Below are 19753 nucleotides of genomic sequence, written 5' to 3' on the forward strand. Positions count from 1 at the left end.
AAAAACCGTTCCACTGTGGCATTTCATTTGCCGACCTGGAGTTGTCTTTATTTCTCCCTGAAGACTGTATATTGCTGTTTTCGTGTTCGCACTTCACATAGTTATGAGCTCGCAACAGGAGCTCGGTAAAAGTTGCACCTTGGTTTTCCAGTCTGGTACAGCACCAAGGAAATCATACCGAGAAACGGTTGCCGCCTATGGCACCTACGTCTATCCACTTAAGAGGCGTTATCAGCAGGCTTTTAGGCAAGGAAAGTTTTACGTTGGGTCGAAGGGAGGTCCCGCAAGACGAGGGAACTCCTGGTCCCCTCCACGGTTGCCAGTGCTTCGGGCGCGCAAAGCCGAGGGCCCACAGCCTGGCGCAAGCCGCGGCGGTCGCGGCTGCGGCGGCAGCTTCCAAAACCCGGCGGTGGATCCGGGCCGGCCCGGAAGTGCCCGGCGCGTGAGGGAGGGAGGAAGAACCTTGCGAGTCCACGCCGCCGCCGCGCGCACGCGCCCTCGCTGCCTGGGGCTGGGGCTGGAGTCGCAACTCGGAAGCCGGAGCCCGGACGGGCCCGGGGCAGGGAAGTGGGGGCTGCGCGGGGGCGGGAGCAGCGGAGGCGGCCGCCCCTGGCGGCGGGTTTGTTTATCCCGGGGAAGAAGTTTAGGAGCGGGAGATAGGGAAGGAAGGCGGGCGGGGGAGGAGGGATGCGGCTCGGTGGAGGCGGCCGCCACAGGGACTCGCCGCCATCACCTCCGCCGCCGCGGCCGCCGCAGCCGCCGCCTCAGCGGGAGAGGAGTCGCTGCCGGGACTGCCCGCCGCCGCCCCGCACGCCCGGGTAGGTGCCCCTCCCCCTCCGGGGTCCCCGCTGCACCTTGGTTGCTTGCTCTTCCAACTCCCAGCCCTTCCAGCTCGCTTGCGCTGGAGCGGGGCGCCCTCCTCCTAACCCACTGCACCCCCATTCTTCCTGGCTCCGGACCCCTGTTCTTGCGGCGTGCCTTCCCTTTCTCAGGAGTGCTTCCCCCCCCGCCCCTCAGCCCCACCCTCTGCACACCGGGCAGGCCTTCCCTTCGCCAGTCTTGGCTTACCCCTGGCGACCCCCCCATCGATTTCCCAGTTTCCGCCTACCAGGATCCCTGAGACTTTCCTCCACGAACCTCGCCCCTTTTCCTTCTCCAGTCTCGCTCCTTTATACCTGTGTATCTCCACGCCCGCCCCTTTATACCTGGTCTGTTTTCTTCCCCTCTTGGAGTAGTGCCCAAAGAGGGAAGCCTCTTTGCCCCCCTTCTCCCCCCGCTCCCCAGCGTCCCCATCACCTCTCATCCCAAACGGATGAAGTTATCCCTATAAGCCCATTTTAGCGTGAATTCTCTGCTCTCCAGCTAGACCACTCCGTGTTTACTACGGTGTTCAGGCCCTCAACCTACTTCCCTTACCTCCAAGCACATCTTGCCCTCTCACAAATTCTCTGTCACGTTCGCAGGGTAACATCAAACTAGCTCTGAGGTTCAGGGTTCAAATGTTCACTTTCCCCTTTTATTCCCTTGTGCTATCTTTTCCCCTAACTCCTCTTTCTTTGGAGTCCATGTGTACTGAGTAAAGGGGAGAGGATGGTCGAGTTTTCTTCCTCAGAGCAGTGGATCCAGTAGAAATAAGATTTACCTTTTGCTTATCTCAACTTTTGACCTCTTTTTCTGTGAATTGTGTCATTCAACCATACTTTTGAGGCTGTTGATGCTTTGTCTATACTTGAATGATACTGGGCCTAGATTATTCCATTATAATACTTGTCTTCGCAGTTTTTCCTTATAGCTGAATCCACTGTTTCTTAGGAAATTTAAGTAATAAAAGGTTTATACCTTGGAAAATTACATCTCTGCTGCCATAATGGGAAAGCTGGAATATTTCAAATTATCGTCCTGTTATTCTTAGGAGAAATGGTGCCTAGTGGTTAAGAACTCCGATGTAGCTGAACTGCCAGGATCTAAACCCCTGCTTTGCCATCTACCAGCTCTGGCCTTGGGCAAGTTATTTAATCTCTATGCCTCAGTATTCTTATACCTCTAAAAGGGGATAGTGGTATTCTTGATAAGATGGTGGTGATAATTGTGTAACTTATTGCAGGTAAAATACAACAGTTCCAGGCACCTGGTAAGCATTCAGTAAATGTTCTTTATCATCATCTCTTAGCTTGACTTCTCTTGTCTATTGGTAGGTTAATTTTGAGGAGGGAAGGTGGGAATGGAAGGCTGCTTTTTGCTCTTTTTCATTTAACACCTTTTTTGATGTAGTTATGATTTATATTTTGTTACTGTATAAATTAATTCCTTCTGGTGTGAAAAGCTAAAAGAGTTTTAGCTTCCTCTTTAAGGGTCAGGTACTAGGCTACAAGCAAGTCAGTCCCAGCTTCAGGTGTCCTTAAAATGTTATATTTGTTTTGAGAATAGATGAAATACGTAGCAAATTTATCATAGTGGAAAATGACGGTTTCTGATTGTTCACACTTACCAGTGCTTTATGTTGAATTGGTACTCAAGAACTTGGCTTCAGTCAAAAGACTGGTGGCTTTTCTCTCTTAACATATTATGTTTATTTATTTATTTATTTATTTATTTATTTTCGAAAGATTTTATTTATTTACCTGACAGATCACAAGTAGGCAGAGAGGCAGGAAGGGGGTGGGGGGGGAAAGCAGGCTCCTTGCTGAGCAGAGAGCCCGATGTGGGGCTGGATCCCAGGACCCTGACATCATGACCCCAGCCGAAGGCAGAGGCTTTAACCCACTGAGCCATCCAGGTGCCCCAACATATCATGTTTATTAATACATCCATGCCTTGATGTTTCCCAGATTTTACTCACTCTTTAAAACCCTGACAGTTTTTGTCATATTTGCTTACATCCTGTGCATTATTTTCTTGATTTTTTTTATAATAACTCAGTTAAAACCCAAGTAGGTACTGTTGGTATTGTTATAAATAGTGCCATAGGCGCTATGAAAATAAAGATGTTGCCCATGTATAGCTTAAAATCATATTTTATGTCACCAGAGGAATGTACTCCAAACTTTGAGTGACAGTGACTTTGTCTATGCTATTGTCTCACCTAAAATAACCTCTGCTCTTTTCCCCACATACCCAGATTCTACCTATCTTTCACATAGTTTCTGCCAACACTGCTTTCTTTGTCTCTTGGTTTTCCTGCTGTCTGTATGCTACATTTTTTGGCTTGGAGTAATATAAGCCCTGGTTCAAGAAAAATGACTCCCTTAGAATAAGACTTCAGAAGTTTATAGGAACTTTGAAGGGATGGAATGAAATGGACACTTAGCATCTACTTTGTGCTAAGCACTCTTGCTTTGGTTTTGTACATATTCATCCTTTCTAAAAATATTTAATGAGCACTTACTTCATGCCAGGCATTGAGAATATGCAAGAGCAGTCCTTCTGAACCAAGAGTTCTAGTGAGTATCAAGCCCTAATGCACTAGGGCATCCAGGGTGTGTAATGAATTAACTCCTCTCCTATGTATCTAAAATGGTACCAGCTATGTACCTTGAGAGAGAGAACTGAGGAAATAATCACCTAACTCGGTTTCTGTAGGGCATAATTCTTACAGAACCCTGGCTGAGAAAAGCCCCATCAGAGAATAATAATGGACTCTGCTTTTTTGTAAGTTATTTTAATGTGGCACTGACAGAAAATAAGCAAGAAGGCAGATAAAATTACTTTATAAGAGACTGGTAATATTGAAGATGACAATAATCACTAACATTTATAAAACATTGTGCCAGGCACTGTTTAAAATAATTTAATATCTTCTTTAACCCTTATAACAGTTCTTTGAAGACTTTATTGTATCTCAGTTTCACAGATAAGGAAACTAAGAAATTATTTAACAGCCACAAAATCAGACAGCTTTGTAAGCAGTGGAACCAGACGATGTTGTTGTAGTCTATTACCTTTTGTTGCCTCTCAGATCTTTTAGTGCCTTGTTGGTTACTTTAGACAAAGTTCTTCACCTTTTGGGGGAAGAAAGAAAAAGTAATTTTTGACAGTGAGGTTTCCCTGTCTTTTTAGGTGGTTTAGGGAAGTAAAGGAGATGTAACTTTTGTAAAGCAAGAGGTGCATAGACTTATCCAAGTCTTATCCATGACTAGATACTGAAGGCATTTGCATTTTTGTGGTCCTGCTCACCATTATGTTTCCTGACATAGGTTTATTCACTTACCAAAAATTTACTGAATGATGGATAATGTGCCAGGCACTGTGCTAGGCTCTGGTGATGTATGTTAATGGAAGGAATGTACCTGTATTAATGGAGGCAAAAGCTATTGGAATAAAGAAGCTAAACAGCTAATTACAAAAATAATAATTACAATTATGATTACTGCCACAAAGGAAAATTATTTTAAGCGTTGAAAGCCCACTAATGTAACAGGGAATGCTTCTCTGAAGAAATGACTTTTAGGCTAAATCTGAAGGATTAACTGAAGTTACCCAAGTGTTGTTGGCAGTTTCAGCTTTCTAGAACTGAAAATCCTGTCGGTGCTGGACCTTAGCACATGAAGCTGGTTGACGCAAAATGACACCAGAGCAGATCACAATGGTCAATCATTGTTAAACATTTTGTGCTTAAATTCTGGCATTGGGAAGCCACTGGATAATGTTAAAAACCTGAATAAGTTACTTAAATTTTTACTTTAAAAATATCACTTGACTGCTCTGCAGAGGACACACTGGAGAAAGGCAAGTATAAAGGCAGGGAGACCAGTTAGGCCAGTCCTTCTCAAACTTAATGTGGAGAAGGACCAGTTTTGGTTGGTTTGGTTTGGTTTGGTTTCTGATCTGTACTGCTACTTTAGTGACACAATAAAATGGATGTTGTGGCAGTTGTCAGATTGGTGTAAAAATTTCTAAATACTTCTTTCAGTTTCTGTATTTACTTTGTCTCAGACCAATAACAGTAGTTCATGGATGACTCTTGGTCTACAGAACACACCTTTGAGTAGAACTGAGTTCAGCTATTATAGTAGGTTAGGCAGGAGATGATGGAATCCTAATCCAGGATGGCAGTAATAGAAAGTAGCTGGATTGGGGGAAAAGTTAAATTGATAGGATTTAGAGTTAGAGTAGGGGGTCTAGAGAGAGGAGAAGGCAGATTTCCAGGGTTGGTGGTTCTTGTTGGTAACACAGGGAATAATACTAGGGAGAGGAGCAGTTTTTTGCTTGTTAGTTTTTGGGAAGTGAAGAGAGTATTGATCATAATTCAGCTCAAAATCCTCAGTATATGGCTTACAGTTGATATCTTACCGTGGGAGCTTGTGAATGTGATTTCCCAGAGAGAGATGGTAAAGGGATATAATAATCCCCTGTGAATTGTCAGCATTTAAACATTGGGAAAAAGAAATGAAGCAAAGGAGACTGAGAAGGTGTAGCCAGAGTTGGGAAGAAATTTTCCTTGACATCACGGAAGCCAAGGCAATAGACTATTTGAAAAAGGAGTGGGTAATCAACTATTTCAACTATGTTGAATGAAGCTGAGAACTCAATTTAGTTGGCAACTAAAAAGTACTCTTTGGATTGAGCAACATGAAGGGAATTCACTTTTATTATTTATTTATTTATGGGGGAGGGGCAGAAGGAGACAATTTTTTTTTTTTTTTAAGATTTTATTTATTTGATAGAGACACAGTGAGAGAGGAAACACAAGCAGGGGGAGTGGGAGAGGGAGAAGCAGACGTCCCATCAAGCGGGGAGCCTGACGTGGGGCTCGATCTCAGGACTCTGAGATCATGACCTGAGCCGAAGGCAGAGGCTTAACCCACTGAGCCACCCAGGCGCCCCTCAAACAGTGTTTTTTAAGTACTGTTTATCAGGGGTTGAATACTAAACTTGTAGAAATGTGATTATACTTGAGACTAGGAGCATTGGACAGTTAAGAATTGTTACAGTGTAATTAGTGCTGTCACTGCAGCTTATTCAGGTTGCCTTGGAAGCACAGATAAGGCATTAGGGAAGACTTTTGAGTAGTGTCTGAGAGGTGGAGAGGGCAGTCCAGTGTAGTTAGTGGTAGAGGAGTTTAAAGAAATGATAAAGAAAGGCTACTAAAGAGATGATGCAAAATGCAGGTATTTTGAAAGCATGCAAAGGCAAGGAATTGGAACACTAGCATGTGCATGATAGTTTGGAGAGGTTAGTGTGCCATTCAGAAGTTTTTCTCTTCAACTTACGTACCTCTTTCTGTTTGCTGTTTTGATTAATATCACTACCCATGTAAAAGCACCAAGCTTGGAGACACCTGCTGAATATTTTCAAAAGTTAAAGATAACTTTGTTGTAGCATTTATTGTTCAAGGTGATAATTTATTTTTGTTGGTTAGCTTTATATTTCATATATTAACACCCATACTTAAAGAATCATTAAGTAATTTATAGCATAATTTAAAAATATTGGTTATGCCTTGGGTTTTTTTTTTAAGATTTTATTTTATTTATTTGCTAGAGAGAGAAAGAGCACAAGCAGGGGAGTAACAGGCAGAGGGAGAAAGAAGCAGTCTCCCCACTGGGCAAGGAACCAAATGTGGGACTCATCCCAGGTCCCTGGGATCATGACCTGAACTGAAGGCAGATGTTTAACCAACTGAGCCACCCAGGTGTCCCTGCTTTGGTGATTTTTTAACGGGAGAAATTTAATACATAAACTCTTTTCAAACTTGGAGAGTTGAAAATGAAGGCCTTGGTAAGGATTGCTAAGAGTTTACTACTAAACCTCAGGTATATGGTTAATGATGGTGTTTTTGGACAATGAAGAATAAGAACAGGCCCCTGATACCGTAAACACTATTTTAGATAGTTGTCTAAATGTCCCTAGATTTACCCTCTTGCACCGTAGTAGAACTCAGTTCATCTGCTGGGATTACTCTCTGAAGAATACTGTAGTTGGCAAAACCTTATTGGCACAATCAAAGGCTCATAGAAAATAGTGTATTAAAAGGGAAAATGAAGTTAAATGTATTTTAAACTTTTAAAACAGTAAAAGTTCTAAAATTGATCTGCTTTAAAATAAAGGAGGAATGGGTTTTACCAAAATTTGCTTCTGAGTTCAGTGAGCTACTGTGGAAATGTTATTCTGATCTGCTAAGGTAGTCTCCCTTAAATTTTGTACTAGAAAATTGTAACTCTTAATTGTTTTTTTAATATCTTTTGCTTTTGCCTTCTCCCTGGGTTTTAGTTCCTTAAATCTTGCTGAATTCTTGTGTAACAACTGTATATTTTTCATATGTTACCATGGTTCTTAGAGGCATACTTTTTCAGGCCTCTTTTTTATATACATATGTAGAGCTCTGATGTTTTCAGACTTGCCTACATGTTCTAAAGGAGGACAGAATAATTACTAGCATTATATTTTGAATTGTGCTCTATAACTACTATATATGAAACAGAACTTTACATAGATAAAAGATAGCAGACTAAAAAAAATTATCAACAAATATAAAATTGTGTTACCTCAAACCATGATTGGGATAGGTTGTTTATACACTGAGAACAAACGTATGATGGAAATAATACATTTATATAATATGAACATGCTTACAGAATACTCCTTTGAACTTGTATTTGCTTTCATTCTTTTTTTTTTTTTTTAAGATTTTATTTATTTATTTGACAGACAGAGATCACAAGTAGGCAGAGAAGCAGGCAGAGAGAGAGGAGGAAGTAGGCTCCCTGTTGAGCAGAGAACCCGATATGGGACTCGATCCCAGGACCCTGGGATCACGACCTGAGCCGAAAGCAGAGGCTTTAACCCATTGAGCCACCCAGGTTCCCTGCTTTCATTCTTAATTGGATATGAGAATAAATAAAATTAGGAATGACAATTTAAAAAGAGGTACTTTACACTCCTATTAAGTAATGCAAGATCTCAAGGGTTGTAGTATGATGCTTTTAAAATACTACTTGAGATTTATTAGCAAAGAAGAAACCATTGTTTCCTGTCTGGATATGTTTTTTGAAGCAAATTTAACAATTTTTTTATTGTGTATAAATGCATTTGTACTTCTCCCACCACCCTGTTCCCCCAAGGTAATTTAAGTGACTTTAAGGTAAAGAGTGCAGTTGATACAAGGTGTTTTTTTCCGTTGTAATTTGGATACGATTTTTGGTGTTTTAGTGGGAAATTCCCCTAAAGGTAAATAGTTTTCATCCTAGAAAATCGAAAACAAACACACCAAAAAACATTGAATATAAATTCATTCTGAAATCATCAAGGCATATGTCAACACAAGATGCTACCAAATACTTAAATTAATTGAATTTGTTTTAGTTAAAATTGTTGGTGGCAATTCTTAGGACCAGTTTAAACCTTTTTTAGTTACTCAGCATGGAGGTTGAGCTTCAAGTTTAATATGTCCAGTTTTGTTAGAGCTCGAGTGGGCACACACCTAAGCAGATTGGTCATTTCTGATTGCATTCAAAGTGTATTTTTTATTATGATGATCATTATTATTTATTTATTTATAGAGAGCAGGAGCTGGGGAGAGAGAAAGAGAGTCTTAAGCAGGCTCCATGCCCAATGTGGAGCATGTCGCAGGGCTCGCTCAATCTCATGACCCTGAGGTCATGACCTGAGCCAGAATTGAGTCAGACACTTAACCTACTGAGCCACCCAGATGCCCCTAAACTGTATTTTTAAAACTTGAAAATATTTTTTTTATGTGAGCATTTTATCTGTGGCATTTGAGAACTGGCTTGAAGCAAGTGGTATTTGGGAGTATCCTAATTTATGCTTCATTCTTGATGATTTTAATTTTCTCAAATGTCTTATTTTCACTGTTGTTTTGTCTGTCTTCTCCCCCCCATAGCATATCCCTTATCAAAGAAAATTTCCTCATCAAGTTATATAATGAAACCAGTATTTCTTTCTCACAAAGGATATAACATGGTCTTTCTACAGGTATATAACATTTGTACATGGTCTGAGAAACTGACAGTACTGTAAAGGTATTTTCATAGAATTTTCTTATAGATCATTATGGTTTAAAGGGAAGAACTGCCCTTTAAAACACTTGTACCATATTTTTTATATTTTACTGCATTAGGTATAGATAATAGAATAATTTTTTGAAATGTACTTGCCTTCAATTACTGGATGCATCATTATACATGTATCCCAAAGAGAGAAAACAATATCAGTTACAAATATAAGATGCCATCAGTTTTAACCCATTTTTTTAACCCACTGAGACACCCAGGTGCCCCTAAAATGCCATCAATTTTAGAAATGTTAAAATATGAGAGAAAATGGGCATCTTAGAATTAATGAAATGCGGCATTAATGCTACCTCATTTTATGGTTATCACCCAAATTCCTCAAAATAACTAACCTCCCAACATGAAGTGAAATTTTATCCTGCTTTACCTTAGAGCTTTCTGAAGTCTAAAATTCTGCTTTACTTCAGAGCTCTTTAAGCAGCATAGCACAGAAATTAAGAGCATGTAACCAGACTGCTATTTAATAGCTTTGTGAATTTAATCAGTTAGCATCTTTGTCTCAACATTCTCATCTGTGAAATGGAAGTGGTAATAGTACTTACCTTGAAAGAGTTTGTTTTATAAGAACGAAATGAATTATATTTACATTTAGAGTTGTGCTTTATACATAATTAAATGTTTTGTGTAAATGTTGGTTGATTAAGGACAATATTATTTCTGATTTAGGATATATAAGTAAATGATGTGTTTAAAAGGGAGGGACAAGGGGCCTTATCAAATGGGACATTGGTATTTTAGGCACCCAGTGAGGATTAAAGTATTTTGTTGATTTACCTTCTTTTTTTTTTTTCTGTGTCTTTTAAAACTAATGTTAGATTGCAGTCTTGACAACTTTGATATCAAAGTTGCGTTTTTATTTTCATGAAAATAATACTATATAAAGATTAAGCTGAAATTTGCTTTTCTTTCATCTGTATTATGATATAGTTAGAATTTGACGTGCTATGACGGATGTCTTGAAAATAACTTGTGATATACTTATGATTCCTGTTAACCTCATAAGGAATTCATTCGGATATTTTTAAAGAGTTTCAAATTAAAGAACAATGTTTTAATTTTAGTTTAAAACATCCTACTTTGACATTGTGAAATATATGTGGGAAAATAATGAGGCAGTTTTTGTTTATTTTGATGGTATATTTTATATGTTCATGATTTTGTTGGTTCATTGGAGATTTAAAATATTGTCATATGCTTTATTTATTTATTTTTAAAGATTTTATTTATTTATTTGACAGATTACAAGTAGACAGAGAGACAGGCAGAGAGAGGAAGGGAAGCAGGCTCCCTGCTGAGCAGAGAACCCGATGCGGGGCTCGATCTCAGGACCCTGGGATCATGACCTGAGCCGAAGGCAGAGTCTTTAACCCACTGAGCCACCCAGGCGCCCCTGTCATATGCTTTAATAGTAAAAGTAGATTAAGACCTTCCTTTGTACTTCCGGATTTTTTCCTCATTCTCACTTTTGCTTTGTTTTCATTTTTTCTGTTCTATTTTGAGCTCACATCATTCATTTATTCCATAAGTGGTTATTGACCCAACTACTAAAGATCAGGTTCTGTGTTTACACTGATGTATTGGAAATAGCCCTTGACCTGAAAGCCTCATTATTTGGGATATAATACTGTCTAGTCATTTGAGTGCTTAAGCACAGTGCTGCAAATTATATATGCACTCTTTGTTTTAATCCTTATAACTACCCTGCTAGGGTAGGTTATTACTTGTCAAGTGTTTCTTCTAAATGATTGGCAGAAGAGTGAACTCTTTGCTGATGGAAGGAAGGTGAAGGTCTGAATGGTCAAGGTCATGGTGGAGGGGAGAGCTTTAGTGGTAAAATTTTTTTTTCAAAGATTTTTAGTGTTTTCTTCTGGAAAGGATTTGGCTCTTGCATTCTATAACCTTAATACAGCCTTCTTTGTTTTCATATAAAAATGGTTTTAAATTAGCATGAGAGAAGATTCCAAAAAGTGTTCTGTCCCAGTTTTAGACTGGAAGGAGCATGGCACTGGGAACAGGATCTTATTACAGACATCTAGGCATCAAGCTGCTTATTTATTTATTAAATATTTTTTTAGGTAAATTTTTTATTGACATTTAATATACATTTAAAGACATGCATACTACCTCATATAGCATATACACCCTTTTGTCTGGCTTCTTACACAAAACATTTCTATTTTTTCTTATTTATTTATTTGTTTGTTTACTTATTTATTTTTGAGAGAGAGAGAAAGTGTGGGTGTATGTGCAGGGGATGGTGGGGAGAGGGAAAGAGAATCTTAAGCAGGCCTCACGCCCAGTGTGAAGCCAGATGCAGGACTCAGTCCCACTGCCCTGAGATCGTGACCTGAACCGAAATCAAGACTCAGATGCTTAACCAACTGAGCCACCCAAGTGCCCCCTAAAACATTTATTTTTATATGATCCATTCATGTTGTGTGTAGCAGCAGCTTATTCATTCTCACTGTTCTGTAGTATTGTTTCACTGTTAGCTATATACCATAAATTATCCACTCTACTGTTAATGAACATTTAGGTTGTTTCCAGTTTTGAGCTACAGCGAATAGTACTCCTGTAGAATATTCTTGTGTATGTAGTATACATTTTTGTAGTATATGTTCCTTGTAGTGCAACTGTTGGGTCATGATATGTGCTTGTATTCCGTTTTAGTATGTATTACTCAGTGTTTTCCAAAGTGGTTGTATCAGTTCATACTTTCATCAGTAGTGAATGAGAATTCCATTTGTCCCACAGACTCTGCAACATTTGCTTGATATTGTCTTGTTTATTTAGCCATTCTGGTGGGTGTAAAGTGGTACTGCATTGTGGATAGGCTAGGTTTTCAAAATAAACATGATTTCCTTCCCCACTAATACCCACCCACATACCCTCCCACATATGCACCAAGGAAAAGTGGAATAGAGACATGTTTATTTTCACAAAACCCATCAGATGATTCTGGCTGCATTATCAGTTGATAAGATGCAGGAATATAAAGCAAATTTAAGTATAATTTAGGGAAAATGAGCAAAATGAGCATGTCATGAAAATGATAGTTTCATTGTATAGTTCACTGACTTTCTGACAGATGGTGCATTTCTGCTTAACTGTTGCTAAACGTGGGAAGGTTTTAAGATTTTGCAAGCTGGTGAAAAGTTTTGTGGGCTAGTTTATTGAGTGTGTCTGCGACATTGGCTCAAAGCTTTCATTACACAATGCTGGAATGCACTTGCTCTTACTTGATTTCTTCCCAGACTGCAGGTTGTGTAGGTTCATTTCTTTTGTGAGGTTCTGCTACCTCTTAAATAAGGGAAACACTGTCTACGCAGCAGGATTTACTCAGTTTTCAGATCTTGAATGTTGAGAAAATTTTACCGTATGCCCACAGCATGTTGTGTGCTGTTTTGTATTTAATTTCTTGTTATATATGGAGTTTTTTATTGTGTCAACAGAAGGTAGTGTTGCTAATACATTTTTTGTCATCAGATTGTATAGTGAAAACCAGGGAATGCAAAAAATGTCCCTACCTGTGAATCCTTTTCAGTGTTAGGATTGTGGTTATTCCTTATTCTTCAGTGAATGTAGACCTTAGAATTGATGTAGGGAAGTGCCATTCCTGTACCTTTTATTCTTAATTAGTTGTTGACTTCTGCTATTAAAACACACATATGAATTCATAACTGCAGATAAGATAGTTTTACCTTTTTAACATTCTCATATGCCTTTTCATAGCTAATATTTTTATGTCTGACTTCATTTCTTCTGCAAAATACTGTTCCTGGGTAGAGCAGCTGTTTGATAAATACTTATACTGTACATATTCTTAAATTGTTACTGATTATTGCTAGTCATAAGAATCTTGGAATTATTAGCTCGTGAGAAGAGCTGAGATGGCATTCATGTCCTTTAAAGTGTTCCCATGAGGTATTAAAACGATTCAGTTTATTTTGCAAAGCATTTCCTTATGAGAGAGGTAGGGCTGGTAGGTAGATGGCAGTAACCTCCTTTTATTAAGTCCAGTTCGACGATGTGCTACATCCCTTCAGAAAAGACTGGCTTAAAATTTAGGATCTCCTAATTGTTCTTCATGGATCATTTTGCTTTATTTCTTTCTGTCTCCCTTTTGATTTATTTTTCTTTTCTTTTTTTCCTGTAAACTAAGCAGCTATGTGAAATGTTCTTTTTCAAGAAAATATTTTTAAGGAAAATAAAGTCATTTTAATGGTGATGTACATGCAGGGTGTAGTGATGTAGACATATGGATCCCTACTACCCTTTATCCTAAAGCATACTATTTTGCCAGTTTTTTCCCAGAGATTTTAATAACTCAAAGGTCCAGTAAGTGTAGTTTCTCTTATCTTTTTCAAGGATGATGGTTTTATCCTGCTTTTACTTAAGATAGTACTAATTTTAATTTACGTCCTGTGTCCCAGCATCCTGGTCTTATTCAGCATTTGTAATGTTTAATTTTTAATAAAATACTATTAATAATTGAATTAAAATAAGCCTGGGTTGGTTTGGCAGATTTTTACTTCCAGCTGCTGCCACAGTCTAGTGTAGTGGTATGTGAGATACATGTGTAGTAATGAGTTCTGTCTTTAACAGGTGGTAAAATCTGGAATCTATTAAGTATACCTCTTTTTCTGACCCTTATAAGATACAATGCAACCAACACCTTCCTTTAATGACAATATCAGGATGGGGATTTCATGATTAGAAGTGGGCTGGGATGCAGATGACTAGGAGCAACAAACCCCTTTTGGTCCCAGGTGATGGTAAGAGATAGGTGTGATGCCAGTGCCCTTATTGACTGCTTTACGAACCAGCTTGTTCCGTGTCGGGTGCTATAGCTTGAAGTCACAAGGAGGACAATAGATAGTGGGAAATTCCAGGTCATGTGAGCCAATATAGTGACTGAGTAGTCCTACAATAGAGTGTGTAGAGCAGCAGTATTTAATAAAGTTTTGTGCAATGGTGGCAGTGTTCTATAATCTCCACTTTCCATTGTGGTAGCCACTAGCTGCTTGTGTCTGTAGAACACTTAAAATGAGTCTAGTACAACTGGGGAGCTGAACTTCTAATTTAATTTAATTTGTTTTATTATTTGGTAAGATTTATTTTGCAACAAACCCTTTTGACAATAGTTTAAAATAGAAATATGTACTTAATGAAAGCATCCACTTAAGAAACTACTCTTCAGCTTATAAAGATTTTTTACATGCTCAGAAACCTAAATAAAGGAGCAGACCTTGGGTGGTTAGATTGACAAGGAGTAGAGGGTTTACAGAATGGTTGTAGTAGAAGAGAAAGGAAATGAAATGTGAAGCATGCTTGCTAGAGAGTGTTTGAAGTGAGGCATTGTGGGTTTTGAGTTTGATAAAGAAGGAAATGAGCCCAGAATGGGCATAATGACTTAAGAATAGAGAGGGCTCAATGAAGTATTGTGAATAAGTATTGGGGGATTAAATTGGTGACAGATGGGAATAAGTTCTCTTATGAAAATGATATACTGAGGTTTAACTTTCATAGTTGGCTTAAGCTATTTTGGGTAATAAGTTCCAAGTCAGGATCTTTGAAAAAGATTGCTAAAATTTCAAGTGGGTGAGATCATTCAGGAAGGTGAAGGAGTTCTGATGCTGGTAGATTGGAAATCAACAGGAGTGCAGCCATCCAGTGTGATGGCAGGAACTGCGAAGAAGACATGGAGACAAGTGTTGAAGTCCTCCACTGTAAAGGAGCCTAACTGGAAGAAAGGTGAGAAGATGAGAGAAGGGAGAAGAGGGTAAGAGAATATAATATTGGAGTCATGCAGTTGTCATACAGTTTTGGCAGAAGATTAGAAAAGTGGTCTGGAAGCAACTCTGGTTGGAAGCAAAAGTGGTTGGAAGAGGGGCGCCTGGGTGACTCAGTCGGGTAAGTGGCTGCCTGCCTTTGGCTCAGGCCATGATCCCAGGGTCCTGGGATCGAGCCCCGCATTGGGCTCTCTGCTCAGCAGGGACCCTGCTTCCACCTCTCTCTCTCTCTGCCTACTTGTGATCTCTGCCTGTCAAATAAATAATAAATTTTAAAAAAATCTAAAAAAAAAAAGGGAACTGAAACTGTTAGAAATAGCGATGTGAAAGCAACAGAGTTAATAGTTGATATAATGTTTATTGGAGAGCCAGGTGATAAAGGTTGAAAAAACAAAAATAGAGCCTGAAAATACACATTTAGGGAAGTTTCACTCTGCTCTTCTTAATAGTCCATGAGATTATTACTGTTTTGTAAACTACTATCTTTGAGTTTCATTTCGCTATTCATATACATTAAGCTAATTTATTGAGTGCTTTCTATGTACCAGACACTATTCTAGCTGTTTTCTATATAATCCCACTCAACACAGCAGTCATTTGAGGTAATTACCATTTATTATTCCATTTGTTGAGGTATTACCATTTATTATTACTATTATTACTACTACTATTATACAAACAAGAAAACTGAGGCTGAGAGCCCTCACACAGTTTTAGGATTTGAACTGAAGTCTAATATCAGAAACCAAATTTTTAACCCTGATGGTAGTCCCTGGATCATTCTGTAGTACTAAATTATATTTGGTACTTTGCTTTTTAGGAGGCAATAAATTATACGCTGCCTAGGAAATATATAATACTTTTCAAGTAACTAACTTCAGATCCAGTCAGTATGTCTTTGCTTACTGTCTGCTGCCTTGTATATGAGGCAATGGTTACATAAATGTGAAAGTATAGTACTTAACATATTTGATTAATTAGAAAAATTGTATTATCAACTAAAACTCTTGGATATAATTTTTGACTAATGGGAGTTTTTTGTTGTTGTTTCTTCACTATATGACCTTAGAGCACATTACTTCTGTGTTTCAATTTCCCTAACTGTAAAATAGAAGTAAATATTTCACAGGGTTGTTTAGATGGTCCCATGAGATATACATGTAAGAGTAAAGTTCTAAAGTGTGAAGTAAAATCTTACAGATAATTGTACTAATAACTACAATAAATTTGATTGATTATTTGAGAGAGAGCGTGCAAGCACAAGCAGAGGGAGAGCCAGAGGGAGAGGGAAAAACAGGCTTCCCCCTGAGCAGGGAACTTGACATGGGGCACCATCCCAGCACCCCGGGATGATGACCTGAGCTGAGGGCAGATGCTTAACCCACTGAGCCACCTACACGCCCCTAAATTTGATTAATTCTGTGCAAGAGGCATTGGTTATAAAAGTACTTGAGTGGCTAGGGAATAATTCATTTTACTGAAAAAAATGGTATAGGGTTATAGATTGGTTAGTAAAAGTTTTACGAAAGAGGTGGCACTTAAGATGGGCAGATTAAAAGGTGTTGGTGCTTAAGGGTTAATACTAAATTATCATTTGTTAATTAAGATAATTTACTACTCTGAGTTGGGTAAAAGAGTGTGGTATGGTACTGTAACTAACAAATTAAGGCTTGAAATAAATAAATTAACTTTACATTTTTTAAATTGTATCAAAAGTTTATAACATTGTATATAGTGCCATGCTGTCACACATGTTTTAAATAAATTATGCATTGGTAATTTCTGATTAATTGTCTTGTTAGGACCTTTAAGCCATTGTTAAAATTTTCAAAATTTAAGCTAATATCTAAGTAAACTTGCTTTTAGAGACTAGTGAACTCAGAGGTACTGCTTTGGTATTAAGAGTATCTGGATGATCTTGTTCCCTTAATCATGTTTGTGCGGCTCAAAAATATTACAGGGACACCTGGGTGGCTCAGTTGGTTAAGCGTCTGACTTTCGATCTCGGCTCAGGTCTTGATCTCAGGATCATGATGGGTTCAAGCTCTGTGTTGGGCTCCACACCCCTACTTTAAAAAGAAAAAAAAAAAGACACACACACATTTGGGTAACAACATTTAGTTTTAGTTTTCTGAAATTTTTACCAAAAAAGACATGATTAAGTTTTTACTTTGTTCTCTTAAGCACATTTGAAATTATTGATTTTCCCTGGGAGACCTACAAGATCTAGTTCAAATGATGAGGTCAGGGACTATCTGTCATCCTTCCTTGTTTCCACAGGCTCTAAGTGTACGTTCTCCAGTGGGTTAGTACATAAGAGAGAATGACTAAAGGAAGGAAGGAATGATTTAAAAAAAAAAAAAAGATATTTTGTAATTTGGCCATATTGAATGAGTAGTCTCCTGACTGCTGGCCTCACCCCTTTTTAGTTTACCACAGTTCATATATTATTACAATTTAAAATCTTACCTTATGAGGTTATTAACCATACTTTAAAAAACTGTCATGTTAACTGAGGCTGATTTTTGAAAACCCCACATCTTTATGAGATTTCTGGAAATAATCTCCTTTTAAAAAGTGAAATATTTATTTGTAGATAGACTTCTGTTTTTCTTATTGTGCCTTGTATATGATGTATCACATAAAAGTAATAAGAAAACAATTGAACTTGCAGCAATTAACAGGACATATAATTATAGTTGTTTGCAAATGGTGATTTTTTAAAAGTGGCTTCCAAGGAGCCAGAGTGTCCTTATTATTTAATGCTGTAGGAAAAGCAATCAGGTTCTGAAATGATCTATAGTTTATTTTTTTTAAAAGACATACATTGCAATTTGAGGAAGTTAATGTGATGATACCAAGTAAGTCTTAGTCTTAGTCTAGGGTATGATGATTCTTGATTCTTGCCTCAAACTCTTTGTGTAGCTAAAAGCACAGTGCTGTGCAAGAGGGCATGTGGCCTGAAATCTAAAATGGCTAGGAATAGAATCCAGATCTCTCAACACATGGCCCTTCAGAGGTTCCCCACCCACCCACCCATTTTTACCATTCTTTTTTTTTTTTTTTAAAGATTTTATTTATTTATTTGACAAGCAGAGATCACAAGTAGGCAGAGGCAGGCAGAGAGAGAGGGAGGAGGAAGCAGGCTCCCTGCTGAGCAGAGAGCCCGATGTGGGGTTCGATTCCAGGACCCTGGGATCATGACCTGAGCCTAAGGCAGAGGCTTTAACCCACTGAGCCACCCAGGCGCCCCCATTTTTACCATTCTTAAGGAAAATGATATACCTATCTCTAGACATGCTGTTAAATGACTTCTTACTTTTAGTCTTTTCTTTGAAATTACAATAAAGCAACAGAAATGGAGTGATTTTGGTGGAGTTACAGTGTATGTACCCAGGGGTTGTGTAGTTTGTTCTTGGTTTTTGTTTTAAGGGAGAACTTTGGTGTTGAATGACAAGGCAGCAGTAAGCAGAGGCTTTAAATCTCTGTAGAAACCTTCACCAGCATGTATTAATGGCCTTTAGGAATTACCAAATAGAAAAAGAGTTGGCATTAAATGTCTATAAGTATTTTGCCTATTCTTGTAAAGTTTCTGTGAATGTCTGCAATTAAAATTACCTGCTTACTTTCAGTGTTTGATGTTGAGGATTTCAAAAGAGATTCCATAACATTGGAATAAGACCCTGGAACAAAAAAATTGAAAGCTAGCCCAACTCCACAGGATAACGCTTAGATAAAATGGAAGATTCAGTCAGAGCTGAAAGGACACGTGGATGGTCAGGCAGTGATGATGAGATTCTTGTATTTACGGTATTAAAAGCTTTCTGGTCTAACCCTCAGACTAGATCAGTGGTTCTCAAGGTGAGATCCCTAGATCAGCAGCATCAACACCAACTGAGATTTTTGTTAGAAATGCACATGCTAGGGGCGCCTGGGTGTCTCAGTGGGTTAAGCCTCTGCCTTTGGCTCAGGTCAGGATCTCAGGGTCCTGGGATCGAGTCCTACATCGGGCTCTCTGCTCAGCAGAGAGCCTGCTTCCCCCTCTCTCTCTGCCTGCCTCTCTGCCTACTTGTGATCTCTGTCAAGTGAATAAATAAAATCTTTAAAAAAAAAAAAAAAGAAAGAAAGAAAAAAAGAAATGCACATGCTAGGGCCCAGTTCAGGCACACTAAATCATTAACTCTGGGTTTAGGGCCTTAGCGTTCTGGCTTAACGAGCCTTCCAGGTGATTCTAATGCACACTTAAATTTGAGAATCACTGCCCTAGAGAACAATAACCTGTAAGTACCATTTGTCATCCCTTAGAGACTGAGACTATTAAAGTGGACCATATAAAATATTCTGCTTTTGACTTATAAGAAGTTCAAAGTGTAAGACCCATTGTTTTACTTAGGTCTCTCAATAGTCAAAATAGGAAAGAATTAAGAGCCTAGGTAAGTAGACTATAAGGTAAACAAAGGTATTGACTCAACCCCATTCATTTTTTTTTTTTTTTCTTTTTTAAGACTAAGGCCCTGTGTAATTTCATCAGCAGCAGCCATGGCTCCTGGGTGCCGGTGTACATCTCCTACTCCCTGCAGCTCTTTTGGTTTTCCCCTTATAGTCAGGAAGGATTGATCTTCCCATCCTTAGCCAATTTATTTCTTGAGGGTTTTTCATCACCACCTGTTCCTTACCCCTAAGATTCTTCTCAGTAGCACCTGTGTCTAGAAATACTGCCACTGGGACGCCTGGGTGGCTCAGTTGGTTAAACAGCTGCCTTCAGCTCGGGTAGTGATCCCAGCTTCCTGGGATTGAGTCCCACATCGGGCTCCTTGCTCGGCAGGGAGCCTGCTTCTCCCTCTGCCTCTGCCTGCCACTCTGTCTGCCTGTGCTCACTCTCTTTGACAAATAAATAAATAAAATCTTTAAAAAAAAATAGAAATACTGCCA

General features: G+C 38.8%; 1 protein-coding gene across 1 annotated transcript in view; it reads left to right on the forward strand.

The window, feature by feature from the left end:
- The first annotated feature begins 492 nt into the window (after positions 1 to 492).
- The window catches only part of SPOPL (speckle type BTB/POZ protein like), a 63163-nt gene continuing 43902 nt past the window's right edge, over positions 493 to 19753 (forward strand). Inside the window, exon 1 of the mRNA XM_080798272.1 lies at positions 493 to 818. The gene's annotated coding sequence lies outside the window, so the exon portion shown is untranslated. The remainder of the gene's footprint in view (positions 819 to 19753) is intronic.

This window comes from Martes martes (genome assembly GCF_963455335.1).
Source record: "Martes martes genome assembly, chromosome: 3".
Taxonomy (NCBI): Eukaryota; Metazoa; Chordata; class Mammalia; order Carnivora; family Mustelidae; genus Martes; species Martes martes.